Source organism: Vulpes lagopus, chromosome 15 (genome assembly GCF_018345385.1).
Source record: "Vulpes lagopus strain Blue_001 chromosome 15, ASM1834538v1, whole genome shotgun sequence".
In the NCBI taxonomy this organism is placed as follows: domain Eukaryota; kingdom Metazoa; phylum Chordata; class Mammalia; order Carnivora; family Canidae; genus Vulpes; species Vulpes lagopus.
The window spans coordinates 23,632,663-23,641,345 of NC_054838.1; the positions used below are offsets into that span (position 1 = coordinate 23,632,663).

The 8,683-nt window shown below is 42.1% G+C and overlaps 1 protein-coding gene across 2 annotated transcripts in view; it reads right to left on the reverse strand.

The window, feature by feature from the left end:
• NUMA1 (nuclear mitotic apparatus protein 1) overlaps window positions 1-8,611 on the reverse strand; it is a 75,154-nt gene extending 66,543 nt beyond the window's left edge. The window contains exon 1 of one of the 2 annotated variants that reach the window (XM_041730105.1): window positions 8,499-8,611. The gene's annotated coding sequence lies outside the window, so the exon portion shown is untranslated. Of the gene's footprint in view, window positions 1-8,359; window positions 8,422-8,498 lie in introns of those variants that run through there. The other variant, XM_041730106.1, reaches the window with a different exon arrangement.
• Between the last annotated feature and the right edge of the window lie 72 nt (window positions 8,612-8,683).

The window sequence follows — 8,683 nt, forward strand, 5'->3', positions numbered from 1 at the left end:
AAGGATAGAGAGCAAATGCGGCAAAATGTTCACAACTGGTGAATCTAAGCGAAACATATAATTTGTTCTATTTTTCTCATAAAGTATCAATAGGTTTGTAAATAAAATCTTTAAAAAAAAAAAAAAAAAAAAAAAGGACACCCAAGTGGCTCAGTGGTTAAGTGCTTGCCTTTGGCCCAGGGCATGATCCTGGAGTTCCAGGATCGAGTCCCACATCAGGCTCCTTGCATGGAGCCTGCTTCTCCCTCAGCCTGTGTCTCTGCCTCTGTGTGTGTGTCTCATGAATAATTAAATAAAATCTTAAAAAAAAAAAGTATCAATAGGTTTGAACTTATATATTTATTATTCCTGTAAAGTATCTGTAGGTTTAAACAGTTGGTGAGGAGGAAACTCCTGTATCATACACTTCTTTATATACTCAGCTCTTTAAGAGATAAAACGTTAAGAGATAAACTCGGTCAGCCCGGGTGGCTCAGGGGTTTAGTGCCGCCTTCAGCCCAGGACCTGATCCTGGACACCTGGGATCGAGTCCCACATCGGGCTCCCTGCATGGAAACTGCTTCTCCCTCTGTCTGTGTCTCTGCCTCTCTTTCTGTCTCTCTCATGAATAAATAAATAAAATCTTAAAAAAAAAAAAAAAAAGAGAGAGAGAGAGAGAGATAAACTCTTTACTTATTTGTTCACTACCAAAAGAAACTGGGCTTCAGAGGTCAGCAACAAGACAGAGTCCACTTTGCAGCAGTTCATGAGGGGTTCAGTGGCAAACTCTCAGCAAGCCAGAGATTTCCCTCAAACTCAGACCATCACATCACAGGAAGAATAGAAAAGTAGGTAAAAGCTATTACTACCTTGCCCCTCACAGGCCATCCAGAAGTCAGACACTTGACAAATGCCCACCTACAGGGCAGAATACAGTTGCTTCCCACGCAAAGGACCCAGAGCTGGGGTCACGCTGCATCCACTGTGCCACAGGGTACCAAAAACTTGACAACCTGCAAAACAAGGGTGTCTGGCCAGTCACAGGAAGGCACTCAAGTGATCAAATAAACATGTCTGAAATACACAGTCTTTACTCATCATACAAACCAGTCCTCAGCTGCAGTAAGGCAGAGAAATCTGCAAGGCTGAATCACTGGCATTTCCTGCACTGGCTTCAGAGAAATCGGCCCTTAAATAGGACAGAAAGGGCAGCTGACACAGCTGTCAACAGAGGCCTCAACCCAGAAGCGTGCTGTGCGATATGCGCTCTTTCCCTTCTACAGCCACCAGATCATTTTACTTCAGCCAAGTGGTCCCTTATTAGGGTGACTGACTGCCCAATGGCCAACCCTTAACCTTGACGCTCTCCTCCCCTCACTGACAGCCAAGATAGTGCCCTTTCCAGATAGCTCCTCCACCCATTTAGCAGAAAGAATAACCAAAACTCTTCACCCCAAACTTCCATCGACCAAATATCTATAGTGGTGTAACACAGAGCCTGCTTCTCAAACCTAACATTTTTAGCATTTTTACCAAAGACATAATGAAAACATACAAAGACTGCTTGTCAACCTTTGGAATTATAAACTGTGAAGGACAGAAAATACAACGTTTTTAGATCTGATCTGGCAAAAAAAAGATCTCAACAGTTACCAAAAGCAACACGATACAATTTAATAGGATTAAATATGAAGGCTTGCATTCACAATAAAAGAAGTCAATCAAATTATACAAGATGGTAGAGAGCCGGTACAGCGGTTCATATTTAAAAGGCTGTTTTGGGGTAGGCTAGGGAGCCAGCTGCCTATATTGGGAGATGAAGGGAGAGGCTGTTCCGCTCTCAATGAACCATGAATGTAACAGAGTTATCCAAAATATCAATACAGGCTCAGGTTGTGTGACAACTCTGTGCCCCACCTTTAAAGAGCAAAGTCAGAGTATATGCAGCTGACAAATGACAACTACAGTGAAAGGTCTAAAAGTTGTGTCACGGCAAATATGAGGGAAGAACTACAGATACTTAGCAGGGAGAACATGAAAACGTTTTTCAAATATATGCATGCTTGTCATGCAGGTGAAGAGAAAAACAGGTGTTCTCCTGCAAGAAGACAAAAACAGAACTATTAAGTAGAAATTACAGGAAGAGAGATTTTGGTTGGACATAGGGAAAAACTTTCAGCATAATAAAGAAATTAAGAATGTGGGTTATGGAACCCAGAATGCTTGGATTAGAACACTAACTCCACCACTTACAAACTGTATGGCTTTGAGTGGATTATTTAATTTATTTGTGGCTCAGTTTCCTTGCTTGTTAAAGGGAATAGTAATGATGACAGTATTCACCTTATACAACTTTAGGAAGCAGTTCATGTAAAGTGCTTAAATTAGTGCCTGGCTCACAGTATACACTGAGAAGAGAAAAAAAAAAAAAAAGAACGTTAGCTATTGCTAGGATTGTTGATATGATAAATCAGATAACCTGAAAATCTTCCTACTAAATACATCCGGATATTTGGGAAAATATAATAAACATCTTTTAGATTGTGCCAATTTATTGTCTGTCAGCTCCACACCTGCCTTGTTTTACCCGGCTCTGTGATATTGGGGCTTGGACTCCACCAACCCCATTTCACCTTTACCAGCCAGCTCCCTGTTAGGATCTATCAACAGGAGGTGCTAAAGGGAAAATGGAAGGCAGGAACTTCCTCTTTCCTATGGCTTGCTCCTTCTTGACCACAGCAGTTGGTTCCTTCCCACTTCTTTCTAAACTGCCAGAACCAGCCTCATTGCACTCCCTGAGAGGCACCAGCACCAGGTGCCAAGCAGAGTTCAACCAAACCTGGCTCCTCCAGGCCCTTCCTGGGAGCACCTGAGAAACCAGCAGCACCAGGCAACACCCTCTCCTCAGAGAATCAGGGCATAGTTCCTCCAGATCCCTCCAGACTTCTTAGGCTCGGATAACTCCAACTGTTCCTCCCTTTGTTTTTCAGTCCTAGATGAGGTAGCTGTTTAATGCAGTTATTACATCAAAATTACTTTAAGATCCCCATTTTGCGCGTTTAACAAGGATTTAAACTAATTCCATTTATTGAGTTCACTCTTAAAATAGTTCTGTGTGGTTTCTACTTTCGTGATTGGATCCTGACTGATACCTAGGTAAACTGAGCTCACAAGAAAGTAAGGGAAATCCCAGGAACAGTGTGACCTGACAGCATAGCTGTCCCAGCCACATAAAGAATTTATAACCTCTTCCTTGTCCAGGAGACAGATTTTGGGCCTACAAAGAGCAACTGAGATCCTTGTATAAAGGCTGAGACAGTCAATAAAAAGATCAGGAAAGAAAAAAATCTGTCCACAGGGAAATAAGGAAGCTTATCTTGTTCACCTAGTGAAGTAGGAGGAAAAACTCTCCTAGTAACTCAAAACCATAGTTGTTTTGTGGCCTAAGCTTGTGACCTGGAAATCTCTGAGTAGAGATAACTTGCATATGTTTTGGTCCCAGGTTGGGAATAGCCTTGAGTGCTCAATATAAGCAAACACAAAGTTCTCCAGGAGATATATGAATGGTCAGTTAATATGTGAAAAGATGCTCAACATCATCAGTCATCAGGAAAATGCAAATTAAAACCATGATGAGATAATATCATACCTCCATGAGAATGGCTAATATTAAAAAAGGCCAACAATACCAAGGATTGGTAAGAATATGAAGCAAGAGGCATCTGGATGGCTCAGTCTGTTAAGCATCTGACTCTTGATTTTGGCACAGGTCATGATCTCAGGGTCATGAGATGGAGCCCTGCACTCCAGGAGATGCTAGAGATTCTTTTTCCCCTCTCCCTTTGCCCCTCCCCTCCGCCAAGCCCCAAACAAATAAACAAATAAATAAATAAATAAATAAATAAATAAATAAATAAATAAATTCTTTTTTAAAGAAAGAATATGAAGCAAATGGAACTCTCACATATTGCCAAAATGGTACCACCACTTTGGAAAACTGGTAATTTCTTAAAAAGTTAAACATGCAACTGCCATACAACTTAGCCAATCCACTCTGAAAATAAAGGAAATTACACAAATGCTCAAAGATTTGTACATGAATGCTCATAGCAATTTTATTCACAAAAGCCAAAAACTGGAAACAAACCAAATGTCCACTAACACTGAATAAATATTACATGATATAATCATACAACAGAATATTACATAACAGAAAGCAACAAATTACTGATATATGCAACTAAATGGATAAATCTCACAATGCATTATGCTATGTGAAAGAAACTAGGCCTAAGAATACACACTCTATGATCTGACTTACGTGAAATTTTAGAAAACGCAAATTCATCTACAATAGTTCCTGAGCCAAGGTGAAGGGAAACACGAACTGTAAAGAAGCATACAGAAACTTTTGGGAGTGATGGAACTGCTCTATATTTTGATTGTGGCAACTTTTTATAGGTGTATACATCTATCAAAACACTTTTTACTTAAATAGTTTACTGTACATAAATTATTTCAAAGGAAGTTTACTTAAAAGAAAACTGGAAAAAAAAGAACTGTTCTTGGAGAACTGACCTCAACCCAAGCTATGTAAGTCTACCATAGATGATGATCCTTTGAATATGAATGAGCTTATAATCCAAAACTACTAAATACTTGAAGACACAATTCATCATAGGCAAGAGTCAGTTAAAACAAATGGCAGGGAAAAAAAAAAAAAAAAAACAAATGGCAGGATTATACTCCTAAAAACTTCAGAAAATTCTGCATGATAGAGACTACAAGTTTATTTAAAATTATTATATAAATTGAAAACATGAGACAAAAATGATACCATGGAAAACAAAGAGGCAGATTTGAAAATGAACCAAAGAGTACTTCTAAAAATGAAAAAGCTAATGGAAATAAGAACTCAGGACACCGGGATCCCAGAGTGGCGCAGCGGTTTGGCGCCTGCCTTTGGCCCAGGGCGCGATCCTGGAGACCCGGGATCGAATCCCATGTCGGGCTCCCGGTGCATGGAGCCTGCTTCTCCCTCTGCCTTTATCTCTGCCTTGTCTCTGCCTCTCTCTCTATATATATGACTATCATAAATAAATAATAAAAAAAATTTTTAAAAAATAGAAAGAACTCAGGACACCTAGGTGGCTCAGTCAGTTGAGAACCTACTCTTGATCTCAGCTCAGGTCTTGATCTCAGGTGTGTGAGTTCAATCTCCGTGTTCAGCTCCAAGCTGGGCATGGAGCCTATTTAAAAAAAATTTTTAATTTAAAAAAAAAAAAAGAACTCAAAAAGTAAATCAGGGGGCGCCTGGGTGGTTCAGGCAGTTAAACATCCAACTCTTGATTTCAGCTCAGGTCATCATCTCAGGATCATGAGATTGAGCTCTGGATCAGGCTTCTCACTGGGCGTGGAGCCTGCTTAAGATTCTTTCTCTCTCTCTCCCTCCCTTTAAAAAACACACACAAATTAGTTCTAGCTGAAGAGTAAGTTACTATCCTAGGAGATTGATTTAAAGAAATTACTCAGAGGTAACAGAGACAGAAATCATGAAAGATAAGAGATGTAGAGGACAGAATAAAAAAGTCCAACATAAGTTAAATATGGGATCTGGGAGAAGCACTATTTAAAAAGGGAATGAGTGAATTTTTTACAAAAGTCATGAAAAAAGGGCAGCCAGCGTGGCTCAGCAGTTTAGCGCCGCCTTCAGCCCAGGGCGTGATCCTAGAGACCCAGGATCGAGTCCCACATCAGGCTCCCTGCATGGAGCCTGCTTCTCCGTCGGCCTGTCTCTGCCTCTCTCTCTCTCTCTCTCTCTCTCTGTCGCTCATGAATAAATAAATAAAATCTTTAAAAAAAAAAAAACAAAAAAAAAGTCATGCAAGGTATGAAAATTTAGATTGAGGAATCACTATAAGCCCCCAGTAGGACACAATTAAATCCACACCATGTAATGAAACTGCAAAACACAAACAAGATCTTTAAACCAAAGGAAAAAAGCAGGTTACCTACAACAACATGATAGTTAAACTGTGAACACAGTTCTCAAAAGTAACAACAAAAAGGCAAAATTTCAGTAAAATAACATTTTCGAAATGCTGAGCGAAAATAATGGAAGCCCAGTATCCAGCTAAACTGTCAAGACTGCAGAGGCAATAAAGATGTTTCCACAAAGAGTGTTTACCACCAATTGACCCTCACTGAAGAAAACATCTGAAGGATATATTTGTCTAATACGAAAGGAATAAAATTCAAGAAAGAATGGTGAAAAAACAAATGGCATATAAGGGTAAAATGAAGTAACCACTGAACCGCACAAAACAATACTATCACAATAACAATTATTGCTACTTAGGATTGTTCGATATTGAAATAGACTGGGGGAGTGGTCTCATCATTGTGAGTGCTCATTTTGATTTTTGAATTCAGACAACACCTTTTGATATGTTTAGCATAACACTAAGAGGCTGAAATAAATGACCCCAACACACTTAATGACCATAGGGTGTTATTAGACACAGCTGTCAAAACATTCCCAGACCAGCTCTGTTTAGCCACCTGTGGCAGGGCTTTCCCTCATCCTAACAGTTCTAGAACTCAAGTACTACTCAAGGCATTCTTCTCACTTTAATATTCCATACATAAAAAAGAACATTCTAAATAGTGTTTTTCTTTTCTTTTTTTTTTTTTTTAAATCTTTTTTTTTTTAATTTTTATTTATTTATGATAGTCACAGAGAGAGAGAGAGAGGCAGAGACACAGGCAGAGGGAGAAGCGGGCTCCATGCACCGGGAGCCCGACATGGGATTCGATCCCGGGTCTCCAGGATCGCGCCCTGGGCTAAAGGCAGGCGCTAAACCGCTGCACCACCCAGGGATCCCTAGAAGTGTTTTTCATAAGAGCTTTCAGGTAAGATCTCCTAGCTTTGGGGGAGTATAGTTTTGGCATTAGATGAAGAATCAGGCATTACAGGGCAGCCGGGTGGCTCAGCCGTTTAGCGCCGCCTTCAGCCCAGGCTGTGATCCTGGAGACCTAGGATCGAGTCCCACGTCAGGCTCCCTGCATGGAGCCTGCTTCTCCCTCTGCCTGTGTCTCTGCGTCTCTCTCTCATAAATAAATAAAATCTTAAAAAAAAAAAAAATCAGGCATTACAATTAGTCATTTACTTGAACTTAGGCCAAGAAAAGAGTACTTTGGAAGCTTTTACAGAGAAGTATGTGCTTCTTCCTCTACAGGAGAACCATACAGGAACAGAGAGGGAGGGAACACATACATGCATCCCTGCTGATAGAAAGAATATTCCCTCTGGATTTCCAAATGTTCATAGCAGTAAAGATGTCCACAAGGTAACCCAATTCCTTTACCACCAAGGTTTCTGACCACCACAAAGTACCGCACTTGTCATTCCAGAACTTTGGGAATACAGGACCAGGCAACAGACCAAGAGAGGGAAACATGGATTAAAGCAAGTAAATATCACATTTTTAGAAGGCAGTGCCATTCCAGGCAAAAAGATAGCAGAGGTTCAAAAGCAACTAAATGAAGATGGGAAGGCCAGGCTATTTATTTCCTTTCGGAACATTAAAGCGTATGTTAATGGCCAAGGCAGGTTTCACTCACACCTGCCTAGGCATCAGGATACGGGGACAAAAGACACTGTCTCCACCTAGAAGGACAGACATGCAGACACTTCCAATACCAAGTGAGAAGCACTTCCGGGCGGGGCGGGCCGGGTAAGCAAGAGAGGGCACCCAGAAGAGGCAGCATCAAGCCAGTTAGGCTCTTTCCCAACCACAACCTTCACAAAGTCACTTACAGTCACAGATTTGTGCATTTCAAGATGCTTCCATGAAACAACTTACCTGATTTGACCCTCAGAACAACCCCAAGAAATAAGGTAAGGCAGGTAAGTTCGTTGTTTATGTATGAGAAGGGAGGCTCAAAATAGGTGTGTCGTCCAAGACGAGGCGCACCCCCACATAGCCCCTTACCCTCTACTCCTTATTGAAGACAACCATGCACTAGCTATGTAATCCTGGCCAAGTAAGCATTATAAAATACTTCCGCTTCCCCATCTGTAATAAAGGATAATAGGACAATTAGGAACATATTTTTAAACGATCCACATAAAGGGAGTGTCTGAAACGTAGCCGGTGCTCGGAAAATGTTTACTACTAGTATTACTACTACTATTGTTAACAATAATAGGCGGAGACTGCCCTGGGACCTCTGGGTCACAAGCCTTTCAGGAACACGCACTACTCGCACCCCCCCACCCCGGTCGTAGACAGAATTCCACCGACACGCCCCCAAACAGACCCTCCCCCCAGGCACGCCGGCACCTCCCCCCGACATGCCCCCTCCTCACAAACCTTACCCCCGATAGATTCTCCCCAGTCAGAGTAGGTTATGAAGCAGGCCTTCCGCTCGCACCCGCCTCTCCAGCACCCCCTTTAGGCCCGGGCATCCCTGCGGGTGCCCAGACCGAACGCCAGCCGCGGGCCCGCGCCGGTTACCTGGCCGCGCGCTCCCGCTCCGCCTCACGCTTCCACGGGATCGTTTTTTGCCGCGGGCTCGCGCCAGCGCTGTGAGCGCACAATTAGTTTAAACTATGGCCCCGCCCCCTCGCGCCACCCTCTGATTGGCCCCAGTCGGCTGGAGTTTCACGCAAGGGCACGCTTGAGAACCCGGGAAAAGGAAG